Below are 23,732 nucleotides of genomic sequence, written 5' to 3' on the forward strand. Positions count from 1 at the left end.
CATATTGAGGCCATTTCTTCAAATAGAGCCATTGGATCTTTGCATGGGCATCAAGATCCAAACTTTACGTGTTTATATTGCTTAAGGAGGCCAGATCTATGGGTTAGAGGAGCGGATCTGACCTCAGGAGGTCATTTGAGCTTGAGCATAGCATGAACTCGCCGAGTTCCAAGAACAGACTCGACGAGTAGGGCTAGGGTTTCCCATAGTTCACTCAGTGAGTAACTTGCCGAGTTAAGGGAATGACTTGGTGAGTCAGAGGGAAATAGAGGACTGGAGTTCAAGGCGGAACTCGCCGATTTCATAATGGGACTAGGCGAGTTGAGTTGGGGTGGCCGCGCGATTCATGCCAGGTGTAACCCGTCGAGAAGGGGAAAGACTAGACGTGTCATGCGGGACTAGAGGGATAGTGGACACGCGTAGACTCGTCGAGTCACCCAAGTGCACTCGGCAATTCGTGTCAAAGTTTGACTGTTGACTTTGAGGGTTTGGTCAACAATGGGGTCTTTGTGTCAAGAGAGGGGTAAAATGGTCTTTTACCATTCCGAGGATGCCAAGAGAGCGTTGAGTCTAGTCTCGAGAGTTATATTTATGAGAGTATTTACTTTATGTGATTAGGTGGAGGCTAGACCATATTTCTATCGAGTCAGAGATTTACCGAGACATCTGAGGTGAGTCTTCTCACTATACATTACCTAGAGTGGTAACAGAGTTATGTGCTAGTGTATTGTATGCTATTTATGTGTTATTGTGATATGTGATATGCATGATAGAGTTTCCAGAGTTAGGACCAGTGGGTCCATAGAGTTAGGGCTAGAGGGCCCAAAGAGAGAGTTGGGACTGGAGGGTCCCACTGAGACACACTGACCAGAGGGTCAGCAGAGTTATAGCCTTGAGTGGCTAATATATGTTAGAGTGGTATTTTGGGGAACTCACTAAGCTTTGTGCTTACAGTGTTTTGTGTTATGTGTTTCAGGTACTAGTGAGGAGCGCGGGAAGGCGCCGGCATGATTCGTACACACACACATGGAGTTTTATGTATTTCGATCTTGGGAAATGTTTTGTGGAATAGAGATATGATACAATGAGATTTTATTAATAATTGTGAATGAACAATGTGTTTTCAAAATGTGAAAAATTGCTTTAATTTTTACGGTGTTACAAGTTGGTATCAGAGCCTTGGTTTGAGGGATTCGGATGCATCTTCGGGCGTATCTGAACTCAAACCGAGGATTTGAGAAAAAATTTGATAACAATTTTTTTTTAAAAGAGTAAAAAGAGTTTTGAGACAAACAGAGCAGTGCTGTGTGTACGATCAGCCAGCGCCCGAACGATGATTTCCCAAAATACCCTTGCAATAAGTGTTATGAGATATATTATGTTATGTTATATGATGATTTATATTATGCATGCTAGAGTAGACTAGGTATTCTTATTAGGACTAGAGTGGCCTGATATGTGATGCCTTGGTCTAGGAGTTTGCTGCTAGGGATGCTTGAGAATGTTTAGATAGTAGCGAGGAGCGTATGAGAGATCTGCTAGTGAGTAGCATATGTTTATAGAGAGTGGAGTACTTGGGATTTGGGACTCTGGGAGGAGGACTTGGGATGGATGCTGATGCGGTGTGGACGGTAGTATTGGGCCCGTACTACTGAAGACACCGGGTCAGTGCACAGTCCAAGTAAGAATCCTTAGAGTACTAAGGAACAAGTAGGGTGGAGTCATCGAATGTGGGTATACTCAAGCGAGTCCCTAATATTCTTATATCATATTTCAGAGGGAGATCATGGTTGGGACATGCCACACACCATGGAGCAACAGTACTAGTGATGAGGGGATCCGTAGGATCATTCATGAGGAGGTCGTTGCGGCCATCAGGGCAGAGATACCAGAGATGTTCGGGTCTATCAAGACCACACTAAAGAGACATTTGACAAGAGATACGCTGCTCTTTCTGAGGCCGCGGTTGCTGCGGCCACTGTAACTATAGCTGCGACTAGGCCGCAGGGTGGTGATGCGTTGCTGTTCCAGGAGTTCAGCAACACAAAACCACCGGAGTTTGATGGGACCCAGGACCCGATTGCAGCGATGAGGTGGATTTCAGACATTGATGGGTGTTTCTTTACTTGCTCATCTCCAGAGCATCTGAGAGTCCGGTTCGCGTTGAACCAGCTTCGCTTGGGAGCGAAGGACTGGTGGAAGTTTGTGACAATGCATTATTCGCCTGCTGATCTTGCTGCAGTGACCTAGGAGAGGTTCACTGCTATGTTTTGATATGAGTACGTTCCCCAAGTGGAGAGGGAGCGTTTAGCCCAGGAGTTTCTGACCCTCAAGTAGGGTACTGAGTCTGTTACAATGATTACGAGGATGTTCCATGAGCGGGTGATGTTCTGCCCAGAGCACGTGTCCTCCAAGCAGGCACGTATGAGCCGATATCTGAGCATTTTGAGGAGGGATATACGAGAGTTCGTGGCGAACTCGATGTACCGGACGTTTGCTGAGCTTCAGGCAAATGCTCGGAAGAGGGATATAGAGCTGGAGACCCAGGCTAGGGAGGAGGCTGAGTCTCAGGGGAGAGATCGGTGATCGGCGCAGTCTCAGCCGGCAGCCAAGTGGGCCAAGCCCGCTGATTCGAGATCTGGGAGTCAGAAGGGCCGCACTTGTGGAAAGTGTGGCAAGAGCCACGATGGGGTGTGCAGAGCGGGGTCTTGCTACAAATGTGGCAAGGAGGGGCATATGGCCAAGGATTGCCCCAAGGGGTTTGCAGTATGTTTTCACTGCAACCAGACCGGACACCGGAAGGCAGAGTGTCCACAGTTGCGAGGGACAGCTCAGGGAGAATCTCATGGATCTGCCCCTGCTGCAGTTAGGGCTACAGACAGTCGGCCAATACAGACCGAGGCACTGAAGGCGCGAGGGAGAGCCTTCCAATTGACCGCGGAGGAGGTCCGCACAGCGCCTGATGTCGTGGCTGGTATGTATTCTTTCATGTATTTATTTTGATATTTGAGATATTTTGTTTATATTATGTTATGCGTAGGTACTTTTCTTGTGAGTTTTGTACCTGCCTTGGTGTTATTTGACTCGGGTGCGAGTCTGTCTTTTGTATCTTTGGCTTTTAGTCAGCACATCAGTATTAGCCAAGAGGCATTAAGTCGACCTCTGAGAGTTTCCATAGCTGACGAGAGGGCGGTGTATGCCACTGAGGTGATCCGAGGGTGTGTACTCGAGATTTTTGGCGTTCAGTTTCCGATAGATTTAGTTCCTATTGCGATGGGAGATGTCTGTGTCATCGTGGGCATGGACTGGTTGAGCAAATTTGGAGCGATTATCGACTGCGAGAGACAGTTGGTGACCATATGAGACCCTAGTGGGGGATTTCTTTCGGTGTACGGTGAGGGTACACGTTCTGGGTCAGCATTTTGTTCGGCCGCTAGAGCGAGACAGTGTCTACAGCAGGGTTGTAGCTGGTTTGTGGTGTATGTGTTGGATATGAGGGTTGATTCTAGGAGGCCGAGGTCAGTTGATGAGGTTTCAATAGTGCGAGAGTTCCTGGATGTTTTCCCAAAGGAGTTGTCAGGCGTGCCTCCTGAGAGGCAGGTAGAGTTTCGTATCAATTTGGTTCCGGGGGCAGCACCTATCGCCAAGGCGCCCTATCGCCTTGCACCTCCAGAGATGCAGAAGTTATCCTCGTAGCTTCAGGAGCTGCTGGGGAAGGGGTTTATTCGGCCGAGCAGTTCGCCGTGGGGAGCATCTATCCTTTTTGTCAAGAAAAAAGATGGTTCACATCGGATGTGCATTGATTACCGGGAGTTGAACAAGTTGACGGTCAATAATCGTTACCCGTTGCTAAGGATCGAAGATTTATTCGATCAGTTACAGGGAGCATCTTGGTTCTACAAGATTGACTTGAGGTCTGGATATCATTAGATGAGGGTGCGAGATGAGGATATCCAGATGACAGCGTTCAGGACTCGTTACAGGCATTACGAGTTCGTGGTGATGCCTTTCGGGCTCGCCAATGCAGGCCGATGTTGGACTGCTCGGTGATCGTGTTCATCGATGATATATTGGTGTATTCAAAATCCAAAGAGCAGCATGAGGAGCATTTGAGGGAGACCCTTGGAGTTTTGAGATCGGAGAGGCTTTATGCCAAATTCTCCAAGTGTGATTTCTGGTTATGAGAGGTCCAGTTCCTTGGGCACCTCGTTAACCAGAATGGGATATTGGTCGATCCCGCCAAGATTGAGGCAGTGATGAGTTGGGAGGTGCCGAGATCCCCCACCGAGATCAGGAGTTTCTTAGGATTAGCAGGCTATTACCGGAGATTTATCAGGGATTTCTCCAAGATCGCTGTGCCACTCACCAAGTTGACCCGGAAGGGTGTTGCTTTTTCATGGGGCCCAGAGCAGCAGGCCTCCTTCGAGACACTTCGCCAGAGACTATGCGAAGCCCCGACGTTAGCCCTTCCAGAGGGGATGGAGGACTTCGTAGTGTATTGTGACGCGTCGATATCAGGGTTGGGAGCGGTGCTTATGCAGAGGGGGCATGTGATAGTATATGCATCGAGGCAGCTGAAGCCTCATGAGATGAGGTATCCCACCCAAGATCTGGAGTTAGGGGCAGTGGTGTTCGCCCTCAAGATCTGGCGTCACTATCTGTATGGGGTTCGGTGTACCATATACACGGACCACAAGAGATTGAATTATTTAATGGATCAGCTCAACCTGAACATGCGCCAGAGGAGATGGTTGGATGTGGTGAAGGATTACGATTGTGAAATCCTGTACCACCCGGGCAAGGCTAATGTTGTAGTCGATGCCCTGAGTCGTAGGGCGAAGGGCGCCCTGATACGAGATGTTTGTATGAGGCTGATAGTGATGACCCCAGTGTTTGACGCCATTCGAGGGGCCCAGGCTGAGGCCGTGATGGAGGAAGCGCATAGATCGAGGTTTTCGATCCATCTCGGGGCCACTAAGATGTATTTGGACCTGAAGAGAGAGTATTGGTGGCCCTGTATGAAGAGGGATGTTGCATGGTTCGTTGAGAGGTGTTTGACCTGTCGCAGGGTTAAGGCCGAGCACCAGAGACCGTATGGTAAGTTGCAGCCGTTGGAGGTTCCCGAGTGGAAGTGGGAATAGATTACCATGGATTTTATCACCAAATTGTCGAGGACTGCTAGGGGCGTCGATGCAATTTGGGTGATTGTGGACAGGTTGACGAAGAGCGCTCACTTCCTTGCTATCAGTGAGAGCTCTTCCGCTGAGAGGTTGGAAGAGTTGTACGTGAAGGAGGTGATATCACGTCACTCGATCGTCTCAGATCGAAATGTGCGTTTCACATCCAGGTTTTGGAAGAAATTTCATGAGGAGTTGGGTATGAGGCTGCATTTTAGCACCACATATCACCCACGGACCGACGGGCAGAGCAAGCTGACGATTCAGATGCTCGAGGACATGCTTCGGGCATGTGTACTAGACTTCGTAGGGAGTTAGGACACATATTTACCTCTGGCTGAGTTTTCCTATAACAACAACCATCATTCGAGCATCGGTATGCCACCCTTTGAGCTGTTGTATGGGAAGAGGTGTCGGACTCCCATTTGTTGGGGTGAGGTCGGTCAGCGTGTGATGGGTAGTATAGAGATAATATTTTAGATGACTGAGCAGATTCAGCAGGTCAGGCAGAGGTTACTGACGAATCAGAGTCGTCAGAAGAGCTACGCAGACAGGCGTCGCTCGGAGCTCGAGTTCCAAGTGGGTGACTTCGTACTCCTGAAGGTATCTCCTTGGAAAGGAGTGACCTGATTCAGGAAGAGAGGCAAGTTGGGGCCTCGGTATATTGTTCCTTTCAGGGTGACCGCCAGGGTGGGCAAGGTAGCGTACCGTTTGGAGCTACCTGCGGAATTGAGTCAGATTCATGATACCTTCCACGTGTCTCAGTTGAGGAAGTGTATCGCTGATGAGTCGGCAGTGGTTCCATTAGAGGACATTCAGGTGGATGCGATTCTGAACTATTTTGAGAGGCCGATCGCGATTTGGGATAGAAGGATCAAGATTTTGAGAAACAAGGAGGTGCCATTGGTTTAGGTCCAGTGGCAACATCGGAAGGGTTCCGAGCTGACCTGGGAGCCGGAGTTAGAGATGCGTGAGCAGTATCCAGAGTTATTTGTGGAAAGAGACTTCGAGGGCGAAGTCTGATTCTAGTGGGGGAGAATTATAACATCCAGATTTCCAGGTACATTATTTATTCATTTATTTTGTAGATTTTCGAGGGACATGGCGAGTTGATGCTTAGACTCGCCGAGTAGAGTTGCGAATTCCATCCGGGTTAATGACCGGACTCGGCGAGTCCGCGCTGTTTAATGAAACCCTAATCCCTGGGGTTTGAGGCCTATTTAAAGTGGATTATAGCCACCAATTGCGGCTACCAGACCCCTGATTGAAACCCTAAGCGATCTAGAGCATTTGTGAGGAAGGAGAGGCCATTTTTGATCCTTATGTGGGTGTTTTTGCAAGAAGAAGGTGACCAAGGCAAGAGGGAGCTATTATGTGGATTTTAGAGCCTAAGAACTTCATATTGAGGTATATATTCGATCCTTCTTCAGTTTTGGGTGTTAATCCTTGAGAGTTAGGGTTTCTAGCCCATTTAGAGTGTGATTGATGGTGCAATTGGTCCCTTCTTGTGTTGAGGCTTCGGATCTGGATCCAAAGAGGTCCAGAGACCTTAACTCCCTGATCTTTATGGGGTGACTTTGGGTAATATGAGCTTAGGGTGTTGAGGCCATTTCTTCAAATAGATCTATTGGATCTTTGCATGGGCATCAAGATCCAGACTTTACGTGTTTACATTGCTTAAGGAGGCCAGATCTATGGGTTAGAGGAGCGGATCTGACCTCAGGAGGTCATTTGAGCTTGAGCATGGCATGAACTCGCCGAGTTCCAAGAACAGACTCGACGAGTAGGGTTTCCCATAGTTCACTCAGTGAGTAACTTTCCGAGTTAAGGGAATGACTCGGTGAGTCAGAGGGAAATAGAGGACTGGAGTTCAAGGCGGAACTCGCCGAGTTCATAATGAGACTCGGCGAGTTGAGTCAGGGTAGCCCCACGATTCATGCTAGGTGTAACCCGTCGAGCAGGGGAAAGACTAGACGTGTCATACGGGACTAGAGGGATAGTGGACACGCGTAGACTCGCCGAGTCACCCAAGTACACTCGGCGAGTCCGGTCAAAGTTTGACCGTTGACTTTGAGGGTTTGGTCAACAATGGGGTCTTTGTGTCAAGATAGGGGTAAAATGGTATTTTACCCTTTTGAGGATGCCAAGAGAGGGTTGAGTCTGTTGGTTTAATGTCTAAGTCCATAACTATAATTGGTAAGACTTGACCCGACCCGGCATGGTCCATTTGGGTTGCATGGCATCATGCACTTGGATAGACTATAATGAGAGAAATAAGACACTTATGGTTATTAATATATTATAAGTTCTAGTATATTAATAATAAGAATAATAAGATTATTTAATTAGTATTGACCAAGAATTAATCTAGGATTAATTAAGTGATCAAAAGAAGACTAATTAAATATATGGGTTGATTGTGTAAATCATCCATACTTGTATAGTGGGCTAATGCTCCATGGATAATCAAGTTGGGCTAAAACCCATAGGATGGTCCATGGATGCTCCATGGTGTATTTGAACCCATGGATCCAAGGAAATGGAAAGTCATGACAATTAGGGTTTACCCTAATTGTAACACTATATAAAGATCTTATTCTTGACAAAATCGGCCACTTAGTGTGAGTAATGGAAGGGCTAGCCGATTTCATGAAGTGTAGATTTCTCTCAAGTTATTCCAAGTGTATTTGGTGCTGTGTGAACCATTTGAGGTGTCACACTTGGGGCACTAGGCACTCAAGCTTCATGAAGACTTTCTACATCAAAGAGGTATGTATTCTATCTTGTTACTCTCATTGTTTTGTATGCTAGATTAGGATAATACCTTGGAAGTTCTTATTTGCATGTATAATATAGAAAACATAGATCCAAGGTATTTAGGGTTTCATGTACACTTAGGAGTGTTATAATGCTCAAAACCCAACAGTGGTATCAGAGCCTAGGCTTGTTTTCTTGTTATACTTGCAAAACTGCTTAAAAAATCGAAATTGTTGCTGTCTGATCATCAGACTCGACGAGTCCATCAGGAGACTCGGCGAGTCCATGCCTAAAAAGTGATCAAATCGATCCAACTCGCCGAGTTGGTTCATGCACTCGACGAGTTGGACCCCCAGACAGCATAAATTCGACTTTTTGGCTGGAATTGGACTAGGAATATTACCCTAAGATGTTTTTGGACTTATAAACTTGTTTTTGATGTGGTAATATTCATGCTAATCCAATTTCAAAGATAATTGTCAATAGATTCATGTTTTGTATTAGTTTAAGGTTTAGACTAATTACATGAAAAAGTTTGATTTGAATTATCTTGTTCTTATGAGTTGCTTAGATTAATAGAAAAGTTGAGTGAAATAGTTGTTTTCAATCCAAATTAATCTAAGAGTTGATTCTAAAATGTGTTTTTGTAACTTGTCCTCAAGTTATATGAAAAGTCACATTTAAGTTTCATAAAACTCATAATAGTTGGCAAAGGTTACAAAAAATGAAGAGTCTAGTTCTAATTAAAATGGTTTTATGACTCCATAACTTGTCCTCAAGTTATGGAGGACCAAGAGTCTCTTCATTAAATAATAAATAAAAAAAAAGTGTAACCTTAATTAATTCCATAAGTTATAAAATAAAGAAAAGTTAATTCTTTTATTAGTTTAAAGTCTTCCATAACTTGTCCTCAAGTTATGGAACTTGAAGAGTTTTTGGATTAAAACTACTTTAAACACATATGTTATGGAATTAATTAGTTTTGAATAGTTTCAAAACTTTCCCTCAAGTTTTGGAATTTGTAAAGTTTTCTCTTATGAATACTTAATTCCAGGTTAGCCCTTAAAATTTTAAAAGTTAAAATTCAACCCTTATACTTTATAATATTATAAGTTAATAATATATATATATGTATAAGAGTAAAGTCAGTCTTACCGCTAGTACGCCTCATTCACGAAGCCAGTATATAAGGTGGGTATAAGGTTGTTGCCTATAAAATGGCAACTTAATGGGTGTCCACTCTCACCCACCTCTTGCTTGACTGGTGGAGGGTCGTTAGCCGAACGGGTTTGACAGGACTAGAATTCTCCCTTCATTAAAAGTATTAATGATAAATACTAAGTAACTAAACTCTTAATAATACTCAATCTTAGTTACATAGGAAAATGTGAATAAGGTGCTAATCCATGAAATTACACTTTGCACTTTGTTTAAGTCGGTTAGTGGAGTGTGTGTGGTTAACCGACACACTAACTCGTATTTAACAAGATAGGTAAAGGGTAACTTAATGTTTATCATAGTATCGATGGAGCGTGTGTGGTTAACCGGCACATCGATTGAGGGGTAAACACTTAAGGGTACCAAGTAATTTGCATGGTTACTTCACACCTTGTTTTGTGATCCTCGGCATCCCAGTCACAAAACCTGAAGGGCACACTCGAGATTGAAACATGCCATTGAATAGTTCAATGAATCTCAAAAGATCTCGGAGTTTCAAAACCAATTAAAACCTAATAATACATTTCGTTATCTTCATGGAAATTGGTGAATCGTCATTCACCTACCTTCAAATATTTTATAGCTTGGATTACGGCATACCTCTTCTAAGTTATAAAATATTTTGTTGGGTCCTAGCCTTAATATTTCATATTGGGTGTCATATTAAGGACTTAAGATCAACTATCTTGAATATCTCCCAAAAGATGTCTGGTTTAGACATTTATGGTCTTCCCAAATCTCTTGAAACAAGATTTCCTAATGAAGATGATGTCCCATGGATATCATACTTCTTCACCTCTTCAAATTATTCTCCCTAACCCACAAGTTCTTGAAAAGTTTAAGGTCACTCAGGCCCTATTGGCAAGGCAAGGTCTAGGTGTGGTCACATCTTGGAGATGTAGTCACATATTGACAAGCCGGGAGAGTTGGGTGTCAAAGTCTTGAGAAAGTTGGTGGTTCAATCACTTTCTAAGTCACATAGTGAGTTCCTTTGGGACACCTATGAAACAGACTATGACAAGACCCTTAATGATCTTATCTATTTGTTAAGATCAACTTCCTTAAAACTTGATGGACATTGACAATAGTGACACAGGAAATCCCGGAAAGCATTCTCTTCCCAATGGAAAGGGATCGGCCATAGTCAACTCGGTTGACCAAATGGTAAAGAGAAAAGCTAAGTTTGTGATAGTCCCGTGTACCATTATCAAAGGGTCCATATGTTTATATTGCCAAAGAAAGGGGCATTGGTTGCGAAGCTGCCAAATTTACCTAAGGATGTCAAAGTCAATAAGTTTGACTCTACTTCAGGTAAAGTCCACTATCTAACTCTGTTAAGTTCTATTCTGAGATTCCTGATAAATGATGTGACTGGGTCACATGGTGATGTTTTAAGAATAAAAGAAAAGTGAAGAAACTTAAAGAAACAATATGCTGAATCTGATCGCATAGATGGATTTCTATCGCGTAGTTTGAAGATCGGATTCTTGAGCTACTTCTTAGGAGTTATGATATATTGCTTAGGAATGGATAGAAACAAAGTTTTCATGTGCTTTTGCACTGTAAGGATAGTTTTTCCGCAAAGTTTTAAAATAAAAGGAAAATTTTGATTTTATTTATTTTAAAAATATCCTTACAATGGCATTTGTGGAAATTTTTGTTGCTTATAAGATTCCATTAATAGCAAGAGTGGAAATATGAAATTGATTCTTTCATTTGTGGTAATGTCTAAATTTACCAAATAAGGAAAGATTCTCATCACCCAAGTTTCAATTGGACCGGAACTTGGAATCATGCAAGTTGTATAGCATGATGAATGAGAACTTTCAAGTATTGGAAAATTAAGACTAATTACTTGGTCACATGGATGTGTGAGTCAAGTAAAGGACTAAGGGATCGAGTACACATTCTTGTGCACTGATTAAGTCCACCACAAAAGATTGATAAGACTATTCGTCATAGTTTACTAAAGCTCAGTAAATATGATTATACTTACAAGCTTAAGTGTAACTCTGAGACATTGGAAAAGGTTCCAATGTATGTCAGAGTGAATAAGAAGAATCAAAATAGGCAGAAGGATAAAAGTTTCTCAAATCTGAAAAGATGGGAGAGTACTTTAGTATCAGTTTTGTGATCATCTTAATGATTAAGAAACCATATCAAAATTAGTTCTCTAAGTAAAATCTTAGTGCATTCTTATGACTAAGAAGAGGAACTTGAATTGTAGAAGTGGTTAAATCAAGAAGATGAGTCATACTTCGTTCCAATACAAGTCTTAGAGTCATACTCCAAGATTGTAACTTGAGTGACATGTCTCAAAGAAGTTTTAAAACACTTGTCAAATGTGAGAGTAAAAGATTTCTACTCTTGTACATTTGAAATTGGTAAGTTGTGATATTTTGGATAAAACAAAGACCAACTTAGGCCAATTTTGTGAAGTGTGTGTCTTGATTAGAATCCACACTATCTCTTGAATAACTGAAAAGAAAGTCTTATATGTCAAGAGGACAGTGGGAGTCTTAAAGGTCTTGAAAGTCTCAACACTAATCAAGAATAAAACCTAAAGTTCTTCACTAGCACATGACTTGAGGTTTATAACCTATCATGTTGACATTTTCTGGGCCATTCTAGTAAAAGTTGGCTTTGCATATGAGCTCTTAGAGTTCTCAATTGGTTGCACAACAACTTGGAAGCAATGGAAGGCCCTTGAGCTGCCAGGTGGGAAGAAATTAAGATTGAGTTCAGTTTATATGAGTTTGGATTTGTCATTATCCCTGTCTTGTGACTATGGTTTTGACAATTCACATGGATAAGAACACATACACTAGTAAATCTAAGTGTCATAAGGTTTCTCTCCGATTCATGAAAATGATGGTGAGGAAACACTTTCACTAAGTAGATTTTAGCTAGATAGCAATTGTGATATTTGCATTCTCAAAGTCGTTAGTGGAGCGTGTGTGGTTTACCGGCACACTAACATGGACTTGTGAGAAGTGGAAAAAAGGTCTAACCATTATGATTACAGCATCCCTCTTCATAATTGTTTAGACACACAAGTGTGCTATCTAAGGGAAGGTGTATGATTTTGATAAAGTTTGATCAAAACAATCTAGTATCAGAAATCTGAACTTTGGTAAGAAAGTCAGCTGATTTCTGAGTACATGTCAAAGCTAGTGGGAGCATAAGTGTTATGCTAATAATCATCATGTTAGTAGGAGCATGATAATTATGATAAGTATTGCAAGTTAGCAATGTTAATTATAGAAAACAAAAGGTTTCAACTGGGAAAAGTTGTTTTCTATAATTAAGGGAGAGGAAATTATACTTCATCTCAAATCTATAAGCTTAGATCGTGAGGTTTTAATCATTTAGTCAAGGATATATATATGAATTTCATGTTGGAATGGTTCAACATAAGGAAATTCTGTATATGGTTCCATTAGTTGCGTTCTAAAATTCTATTATGATTACGGCATCCCTTTTCATAATCTGAATTATGAGAACTTGGCAAATTGAAATGGAAATGTTATAGCAAAAGACTGGTTTAGTCTTTATGTGAGACATCATGAATCGTGTCCCATATGCTTCGGATATAGGATCGATTACATGTGCTATATATCATCCTTTCTAAAATTTTCCAAATGCCTGGGGCATTAAGAAGGGAAAAGGTTTAGAACTGGATATGACTAAAAGGATTAAACAATTGTCGAGGACAATCTATGGTTTACCAAAGATTGGTTGCTCAAGGACAATTGGAAGTATAGTGATAATTCTGGAAGGACCATATTGACATAGTCTGTAAGGAGGCAACTCTTGTTTAGAAGGGATAAGTCAAAATGGAATCTGGAAATGTTTCAAAGTTAGAATTTTCAATCTGTTTAAGATTAGGAAACTTAATGCAGGAAGGATGTTTCTAAGGAGCTGATCTCCTTTGGAATGCTCTGTAATGGTTGTTGTCAAGTCTTTCTGATTTTGTGCATAATCATTACAAGAAGATCAATGCATATAAGTTTAGAATCTAACAGATTTCAGTAAATGGCATGAATTTGGAATTCTTGCATTTGCAGTAAGGATTTGGGAGTGTGAAAAGAGAATCATTGAAGTTATGTTCAATTGATCTAGTTCACAAAGTAAAGATCATAGACAAACATAGTATGCATACTTGGTGTGTGGCATGACTAGTGTTTAGAAAACATAGTGTACATGCTTGGAGCATGGGACAACTATTGTTTTAAATTCAAGAATAAAGTTGATAGCTGAAACAGTATACAATGAATAATGTGTAATCATATGGTGATAAATAAAAGGTGTTTTATTTATGTTCATAGGTTTTGATACCATATTGGATTCAATTATTATTGTGTTTCATTTTGCATGTTTTGACTTCCAGAATAAACTAGGTTATTCTTCCGGAATGACTAAGTTATTCAAACCATCCACAGTCGGTCATATGTTGGAAGTAGATATGAATTAAGACTGTCATGGGTTGGCTTGTAGAGGTCTAAGGTGTTGGACAAAGGGCTACAACACTCATGAGTGCTCATAAGTTCTGAGTATTGGATTCAACTCGCGCTCATTGGAATCACTTCATGGATTTTATCACGAGTGATCATGAGACGATAATATCTTATATTCTTCAAACCTAGAGATATGAGTTGTTACTATGAGTTGATAGTACATTGATTGCACGAAAACGCATTTGGTAACTCGGTGCTATAAAACGTGTCTTTGTGTATGATTCAACAAGTAGTAGAACAAGCCATATGAGTCGAAGTTTATCCATTCCTTTTACCTTTGGGATAAAAGCGATATCTGTGGGTCCCTCGATGATTTGATGATGGCAAATGGAAGTGCTCGGCCGGGCCAGGACTGATTTGATTTGTTCAATTAGTCAGTCGTCATAAATCGGAAATCGGGAAACAACAAATGGACAGAGAGAATGATTATAATCCATGTCTCAGTCCATATGATATCTAGAATGGAGGAATATATGATCCATTATCTAATGGACAAGTCATTGACAAAGGTCAGAGTTCATCTACAAGGTCAGAGTTCGACAGAAGCTTTTGAGAGATACGATTGCCAGTCGGTTCTTGAAGTCATACGCAATAATAGTTTTAGACTTATCCAAGTGGGAGACTGTTGGATTAATGTCTAAGTCCATAACTATAATTGGTAAGACTTGACCCGACCCGGCATGGTCCATTTGGGTTGCATGGCATCATGCACTTGGATAGACTATAATGAGAGAAATAAGACACTTATGGTTATTAATATATTATAAGTTCTAGTATATTAATAATAAGAATAATAAGATTATTTAATTAGTATTGTTCAAGAATTAATCTATGATTAATTAAGTGATCAAAAGAAGACTAATTAAATATATGGGTTGATTGTGTAAATCATCCATACTTGTATAGTGGGCTAATGCTCCATGGATAATCAAGTTGGGCTAAAACCCATAGGATGGTCCATGGATGCTCCATGGTGTATTTGAACCCATGGATCCAAGGAAATGGAAAGTCATGACAATTAGGGTTTACCCTAATTGTAACACTATATAAAGATCTTATTCTTGACAAAATCGGCCACTTAGTGTGAGTAATGGAAGGGCTAGCCGATTTCATGAAGTGTAGATTTCTCTCAAGTTATTCCAAGTGTATTTGGTGTTGTGTGAACCATTTGAGGTGTCACACTTGGGGCACTAGGCACTCAAGCTTCATGAAGACTTTCTACATCAAAGAGGTATGTATTCTATCTTGTTACTCTCATTGTTTTGTATGCTAGATTAGGATAATACCTTGGAAGTTCTTATTTGCATGTATAATATAGAAAACATAGATCCAAGGTATTTAGGGTTGCATGTACACTTAGGAGTGTTATAATGCTCAAAACCCAACAGTGGTATCAGAGCCTAGGCTTGTTTTCTTGTTATACTTGCAAAACTGCTTAAAAAATCGAAATTGTTGCTGTCTGATCATCAGACTCGACGAGTCCATCAGGAGGCTAGACCATATTTCTATCGAGTCATAGATTTACCGAGACATATGAGGTGGGTCTTCTCACTATACATTACCTAGAGTGGTAACAGAGTTATGTGCTTGTGTATTGTATGCTGTTTATGTGTTATTGTGATATGTGATATGCATGATACAGAGTTTCTAGAGTTAGGACCAGTGGGTCCATAGAGTTAGGGCTAGAGGGCCCATAGAGAGAGTTGGGACTGGAGGGTCCCACTGAGACACACTGACCATAGGGTCAGCAGAGTTATAGCCTTGAGTGGCTAATATATGTTAGAGTGGTATTTTGGGGAACTCACTAAGCTTCGTGCTTACAGTGTTTTGTGTTATGTGTTTTAGGTACTAGTGAGGAGCGCAGGAAGGCGCCGACATGATTCGTACACACACACATGGAGTTTTATGTATTTCGATCTTGGGAAATGTTTTGTGGAACATAGATATGATACAATGAGATTTTATTAATAATTGTAAATGAACAATGTGTTTTGAAAATGTGAAAAATTGCTTTAATTTTTACGATGTTACATCCTTGTTGCGTAGGACTTTCATCTTTCTCTTCATTATTGGTAGTAGCCTCTCAATATAATTCAGGCGCTCATCAACCTGGATATCATCCAAAGGAATCACTGCCTCGTCGTCTAACACACACTTCCGTAACTACGAAACATGGAAAATGTTGTGGATCTAACTGAGCTCACTCGACAAATCCAACCAGTAGGCCACCCTGCCTACCCTGGCGATCACATGGAACAACCCAATATACCGAGGACCCAATTTTCCCCTCTTCCTGAAGCATATCACACCCTTCTAGGGTGAGACCTTTAGTAGAACCATATCGCCGACCTGGAATTCAAGCTCCAAGGAAGTTTCCAGCCAAAATTCTTTCCGAGGAAGAGCAAAGGATATGGTCTGCTGTCTCATGGTCATCATCCCTAGCTGACATATTACAAAGAAGCCATGAAATGGCTAAGGCAAAGACCAAGATGGTGATTGATGCATTCTGAGCCACTTAGTCAATGATGCCTCTAGTTCCCTCACCAAGAATAGCTCCAATCGATGAAGGTTCTCCACTTCGGAAAACTGACAACATTCCTGAAGAGCCCCTGATTCCTCCTCCTCCTACAAAGTTTACCATCGATGAAAACATGCTACATGTCATCTCGGTTCTCAACAAGCAACAAGACAAAGGCAAGAAGCCTATCTCGGAATTTTAAAGCTTCGTACCAATCACCAAAAAGTCTGAAGGTTGGTCCTAGGCTCAAATAGATCAAGCCCTGGAAGAAATCATCTAAATTCAAGCTCTCAAATACAACCCCAATCCTATGCGAAGGCTTTCCCTACTATGCATAGAAGGAATAATCCATGACTTGGACATACTGCCATTTATGTATTATGATCTACCAACTCAGGACTCGGACCAGCTCGATCTTCCCATCTCTCCATACGGCAAGTTCCACATCAAATTTTCTCCTCTCCACCCAGAAGATGATCCTCAAATGATCATCAGAACCGAAAGAGAACGTTTGAAGACTTTATACTCCTTGAACACACCTACCCAAAAAGAAGTGTGGTCTCGGAAGAGAACAACCAAGATTTATGGGTTCGGAAGGAAGGTATTGACAAATTTTGATTTGGACTATCTTTTGCATAGCTTTTATGTATATCAGAACAAGAAAACACAATTCACAATCACAAACGCTGTCTTCCCCTTGATCAATCCGAACGACACCCTGGTCATTGCAACTCATTTCTAAACGCGTCAAAACAATCAAATGATCATTGTTGCCTACAATGTTGCTATGAATAATTTGAAGGATTATGTTGTAGAATTTTTTTAACGCCCCGTTTATTTAAATATATTAATAAATGTAAGTCCCGGGCTAATTTGTGAAGAATTTAGAAGTTGGAGGTTAAAAGTGTAAAATCCGGATTCAGGTTGCAAATAATTATGAAGACAGGGGGATGTTTGGTAAGTATTAGACCTAATATGAAAGGATTTATGAAATCAGGGGCTAAAGAGTCAATTATGGACCTCATTTGAAAATAATTGTAGAGGGAGGGGCCACTTAGTAAAATATGGGACTTAATTTGTAAACGATTTACATGGATGGGGTTGAAATGGTAAAATATGGACTGAGTTCGAAAAGATCCTACGTGGAGGGACTAGACTTGTAATTATGCCAAAAGTTTTAAAGTGGACGGGGCTTATAACCCACCACCTACACTATAACCCTAACCCTAAGGAGTGTGTATGCAACCGCCAACCCCAAAGTATCGGCCGCCACTTCTCCCCCTTCTTCGACTTATAGCACCGCACCACCACATCTGTTGAGGTCTCCAGCCATCACATCCTCGCCACCGCTGAAGGATAATCGGAGCAGCCGCCATGTTTGGTCGGCGGTGAAGACGAAGAAGGCACGACGAGATCGCGAACGTGGTTCGTGGGTGATTTTGTGGTTCATGGGTGGGTCAGACACTCTCTCTTCACGTCTCTTCTATTGCTGCCCCAGCCTACACCACTGCCGTCACGTTGTTGTCGCCTCTGGCTGTTGCTCGTCATCAAGAATGATGGTTGCAGTTTTGTTCTATGTTCGGTGTGGACTGTTAACTCACTTTTGTTCATGACAGGGATGCATGGGTTGATTCACGAATGGGAGTGTGTTTCAGATCGTGTTACGTGTGGATGCTCGACTGGGAATCAAGAGAACCGCCGCCACCACCTCATGGTGGCAACTATCACCACAATCCGTCACTGATGCCACCATGTGTGTATGTTGGTGCGTTTGTGTTCATTGCTGCTGCGAGAGGGTGTTGTGTGGATGTTTAGTTAGCCGGAAAAGCCACCACCACCACCACCACCGTGAGGTGGTGGCTGCCACCGTGTACCACCACCGGCCACCACAAGGGTGGTTGTGTGTGTGTATGTTTATATTAGTGTTTGTGTGTGTTATTGAGTTGTATATTGTAAATGATGACCAAAATAATAATGAAAATATCAAAACCACCACCGTAGGATGGTGACCGCCGCCTCCTGCCGTCACCGGATGCCGTGTCGGGTGGCAGTGCTCTTGCCTCGTTGAGTTTGATTTCGTTTGGGGTGCTTGAAACCCTAATGGGCCTTGTAAGCCCTAACGGGCCCAATGAAGCCTAATGGGCTTAGTGAAAACCCTAATGGGTCTAATAGATCCTAATTGACATAAGGAAAACCCTAATGGGCTTAAAGACCTAGCTATTGGGCCTATTGGGCTAATATGGGTTGGAAACCCTAATTAGGTTTTGGAAAACCCTAATGCAATGAAACCCTAATTTAGGGAATTAATCGGGACGCACGAGAATTATTTGATAACTTGAAATATTAAATAATAATCGTTGGCAAAAATTAATCTAAGTAATATTAGACTTAATGGATTAAGTCCTTAATGGGTTAAGTAGGAAACTTAACCCTAATCATCTTTTTATATGAAACCCTAATTTCTCTTAGGTTTATTATTGGGCCTTGATGATTGGATTATTAATGGGCCATCCAAGAATAATCATATGGACTAAAATAATTTAATGGGCTTAGGGTAAGGCCCATGTAAGGGTTTTGGGCCCATTTTGGAAAATTGGGCCATAGATGGGCCACAGTTTGGGCCTTAATGATTATATGATGTTGGGCCTTAGAGTAAGACCATGTATAGGCTTGGGCCCAATTTGGAAAATTGGGCCATATGTTGGGCTTTGATTCCTAGTTGACTTTAGGCCTAAGGATTGGGCCTTGGGCTTGAATAAGCCAAGCTTGGGGTAATGTAGTAGTTATCCACAGTATGTACTTATGGTTATGTGGTGGAACCCAATTATTAATTGGGTGTTATTTTGGTGTTGGCAGTTCGGGAATCTGTCATCCAATAGCTGGGGTTGAGTCTGTGGGACTTCAGCAGTGTGGAATTGAGTATGTGGGATTTCAGCAGTGCCAGGTGAGTCTCCTCACCATACTAATGGGTCTAAGGCACCAATGGCGGCCCATTTTATGATATGTGATACACTGGCTGAAGTTGTATTATGTGGTATGTTAGCTGGTTATGTGATAGGGAGTATGCTAGTGATTATGTGGTATGCTAATTGATTTTGTGGTACGTGATAAGCTAGTGGTCTTTGTGATACTTGCATGGAAGACCTCGGGGGGTTCCCGGGGCACTTAGGTGTAAGACCTTGGAGGGTTTCCTTGGCATCCTAGGTCAAGACCTTGGGGGGGGGGGGGGGTCCCGAGGCACTTAGGTGTAAGACCTTGGAGGGTTTCCTTGGCATCCTAGGTCAAAGACCTCGGGGGTTCCCGAGGCATTAGGCTAAGACCATGTGGGGGTTCCCATGGCACCCGGAGTAAGACCCTGGAGAGTTTCTAGGGCTTCCTTATGTGTTGTTTTGCATGGCTTATGCATTCTGTATAGTTGTTTAGCTAGCATGATATGTTGTACGTGTTTGTGTGTGGGTATGCTCTGGGGAACTCACTAAACTTCATGCTTACAGTTTTGTTTATGGTTTCAGGTATCTTTGTTTTGGAAAGGAAGGGCTCAGCTTGATTGCAACGCACACACCCATGTTTTCCGCAATGAAGGATTTTGGGGATGAACTCTGATAAATGTTTTTAATTAACAATGTTTTGGAATGAATGGAATAAATGATATCTATGTTGGGTTATATTAAAAATGAAAATTTTACACTCGATTCTTGGGTTGTTACAATTTTGCAGATGTGACTTCGAAATGGCTCACTTGTTCGGAACTGAAAGGTTCTTGGCAAAAATTGACTTCAAGCTGCCTGAAGCTGAAATATTGGCAGAAGGGCCAATCGATGAACCTGTGTTGGGGTACATTTACTTACAGAAGAAGAAAAACAAGAAGGACTTTTTTCGAGTCCTTGACAAGCATCTTGTCCCCTTCAAAGCTCTTCAAAACTTCATAAAAATGCAGCTAAGTTAGATACCCCTAAGCATGTGAAGTCCAAGTTTATAATCCAACTTCAATGGTATATTGAAGTCCGAGATTGGCTGTATAGAGCTCTTGTGTTCATCCAAGAGGATGCCAACTGATCTGACTATATTGCTAAGTTCACTTAGGGGGGATTGTTGGAACCTGAAAAGTGAACCTCTAGCAATCACAAGTATTGAAGATCCAAAGTCAGCTGTTTGCGAAGTAGAGATGAAGTTCGAGGTGAAGACTATTCCGAAATGGAGAGTAGATCCGAGAACAGTCTGTTTGTTTGAACATTTATTATTTCTTGTCTTATTCATGATGTAACGTTTCATAGGACTTAGCCTTTTGTATCTGTTAGATAATCAGTTGTCAGTAGCTGATTATTATCCAGTCCTATGAATGTATCCAAGTTTGTACGATGTACCTCCTTAGCCTATATAAGGAGTGATTTGAATGACAAGAAAATCACACATTGTTACTCCAAAGATAGAAAAATTCCCTTTGATTTACTTTCACTTTTCTCTCAAAGTTAACATCTTTCATAAACATTCTTCTTGTTCATTTATTGTCTTTACATTGATTATACTCCTAGTCTCTTCATTTAATATTGTGTACTTTGTTGAATCCTTACTTCAAGTCTCGACTGGTATTACCAGACTTGATTGGAACCATTAATTAAGAGTAGACATTGATCTTAAAGATTATCTCAAGTTTTGAGTTTTCAAACCTTGTCCTTGCGCATCATCCTAGTACTCACATGTCTCCTAGATACAACTTTGTTGCTTGACCATATATGAATTCTACCCACAAGGATATAGAATGGCACCTCAATCTGACCTCGTGAAGTAATGCGGATCAATCCACAAGGTTAAAGGCATTAGAGAAGTCTACAATAAGCATGGAGAGAGACCCGTCATCGTGGCGCTCACTCAACACCCTGTTGACGCTATGTTGTATGGCCTCAACACCACCCGACACGCCGAACCCAAATTGAAAATCATTCAGATACTTGACTATTTCTTTACCAATACCTTTTATAGCCAACTTGGAATCCAAATGTCTCCATATGGTGCATACTGCAATAAGTTGTATTTATTTATTATATTTTAAGAGCGGTGTAAGAGGAGCAAAGGAAACAAGTTCTGCCAAACTTGAAGGGCATCTTCCTCCTAGCTATAGACTAACCCCAAATGTAATAACACGTAAGAGGTCTCTGGCTATAGCTGAACCTTCTACACAAAGAGCATCCAAAATATATTGAGCTCTCAACCTGTCTCTCCCACACAAGGTTCCTTTAGGGAATGATTTAATGCCCCCAAGGACATTATCAATATCCACTACAAGAGAGGTTCTGAAAATATGGTACTCGACATGGATGGTGGTGGCTTGTATGGATGTTTATCCTCCAATGTCATCATGGTATCATCCCCGTATGGAGTAACCCCAGAGGACCCTAAAATTTTCACTGCTGCTGTGAAATACCCATCTGTAACCTTATAGAGACATTTCCTGATGTTGGTGTTGCTTAGCGTTCTTTCCTCCCGAATGTACTTTTTTTTGCCTTGTTGCTCCAGCCTTGCATTGTTAACCAAGTTTTTAACAAACTTGGCTATACCGTCTTTTATACCCTAGGTAGTTAATGCACTTAGGATATTACAATGCTGCAAGGAATTTTTGTTCCCAGACCTACCTTCTTGCCTATTCTTGGGCCTGAACAACTAAAGAGTACACCTAAGAAGAATTAACATTGTAACCCACGCTTTAATGGACCCGAGATGAGCAATGGCCTTGGAAATGGTTGCTTTCAAAGCATGAGAGAAAGCTATACGATAGTTATGAGAGATGGTTTTGACTGTGGTGATATGTAGCTTAAACACACGATCTAAGGGTTGGGCATCCAACACCAACCCCTCACTAAGGTTGACCTCTGGTTCATTGGGCGGCGACTTTTGAATACCAACAATATGTTCGCTCATGTCATCAACCCTGTCATTAAATTTAACAAGACCATCTCAATGGTGCCATGAGCAACTTAGGCATGTAGACTTATGCAATCCCCATATATCCTTTGACTAAACGCCTCCAATGTTGCTGCCACTGACATAAACAATCCATGGTCTAAAGAAATAGCCTCTCACAACACAACTCTACGTTCATCCATAGGGAGGTAAGAGTAGACTTGGCAAAACATGACACGACACGAAAATCCGACACGAACCCGACACGAAATTAGCGGGTTAGGGTCAGAGATTTTGACATGTTTATGTAAACGGGTTGACACGACACAACACGATAATTAAACGAGTATGGTTAGGGTTAAGACTTTCAACTCGAAGATGACTCGAATATGATCCGTTTAATTATATATTATTTATTATAAATTTCATATTTTTATAAATATATTATATGTTACAGGTTTGTAGTGGACCAAACTCAATAATTAGAAGTAATATTCAAATTTTCAAAGTTACTTAGTTTTAGTCATTCTCACCACCTATCTCTTTTGCTCCCCAACTTTAAATTTTTTCATTTTTTCTTCTAAACTTACTATAAATTTTGTCATTCCATCTCATAACTCCAGTGTTTCACTTTTTCCTTCTTGCCTCCACAACTTTTACTTTCCAACCTTTAAAATGTTTCAACCCGACATATTTACAAGGTCTAAACCTTAACCCGAAACCCGACACGAACATAAACGGGTTGACACGGCACGACACGATAATTAAACGCGTCAGGTTAGGGTCAAGTCCTTTCAATCCGTTTAATGTCTTGACATGACACGAACCCGACATGGCACAACACATTTGCCAGGTCTAAGCTCTTGAGATGTTACCTCCTACTTCACAGTTCAGGCAACAATGAAACCTCTGAAAAGGACATGACCAAGATCCACAGGTAAATGTAGGATACTATTGTTTTAAGGTCTTTTTCTTGGTTGCATAACCGAGTTTCCAACTCCGATATAGTTTGGAATGTTTGGCTTTTAAATCCTTTGTAATTAGTGTTTTATTTTTCTTTCGCACAATCAACATGAATATGCTTTTTCTCTTCAATTGAAATTAAAGGCGTAAAAATTTATTATTTCTCCACAAATGAATACATGGAATCACAAATGAATATATTTTGTTCTCGCGTTCTCAACCTTTTTGGTGTTCTCATTTGATCCTTATATATATATATATATATATATATATATATATATATATATATATATATATATATATATAGAGAGAGAGAGAGAGAGAGAGAGAGTTAGGTTCAAATGTTTTCACTATCTATTGTGTGACTGTATGATTGATTCTGGACCAATCATTTTAGTTATTTTAAGAAAGTAATTAATGCTTATTAAATGCTGAAGATGTAATTAATACCTATTATATCTTCAACATGTACTATGCATTAATTACTTTCTTAAAATAACTAAAATGATTGGTCCAGAATCAGTTATACATGCACACAATAGATAGTGAGAAAACAAAATAACCTAACCCTATATACACAATAGATAGTGAGAAAACAAAATAACCTAACCCTATATATATATATATATATATATATATATATATATATATATATATATATATATATATATATATATATATATA

This window comes from Lactuca serriola, chromosome 5, assembly GCF_051521515.1.
Source record: "Lactuca serriola cultivar US96UC23 chromosome 5, Lser_US96UC23_V15, whole genome shotgun sequence".
In the NCBI taxonomy this organism is placed as follows: Eukaryota; Viridiplantae; Streptophyta; class Magnoliopsida; order Asterales; family Asteraceae; genus Lactuca; species Lactuca serriola.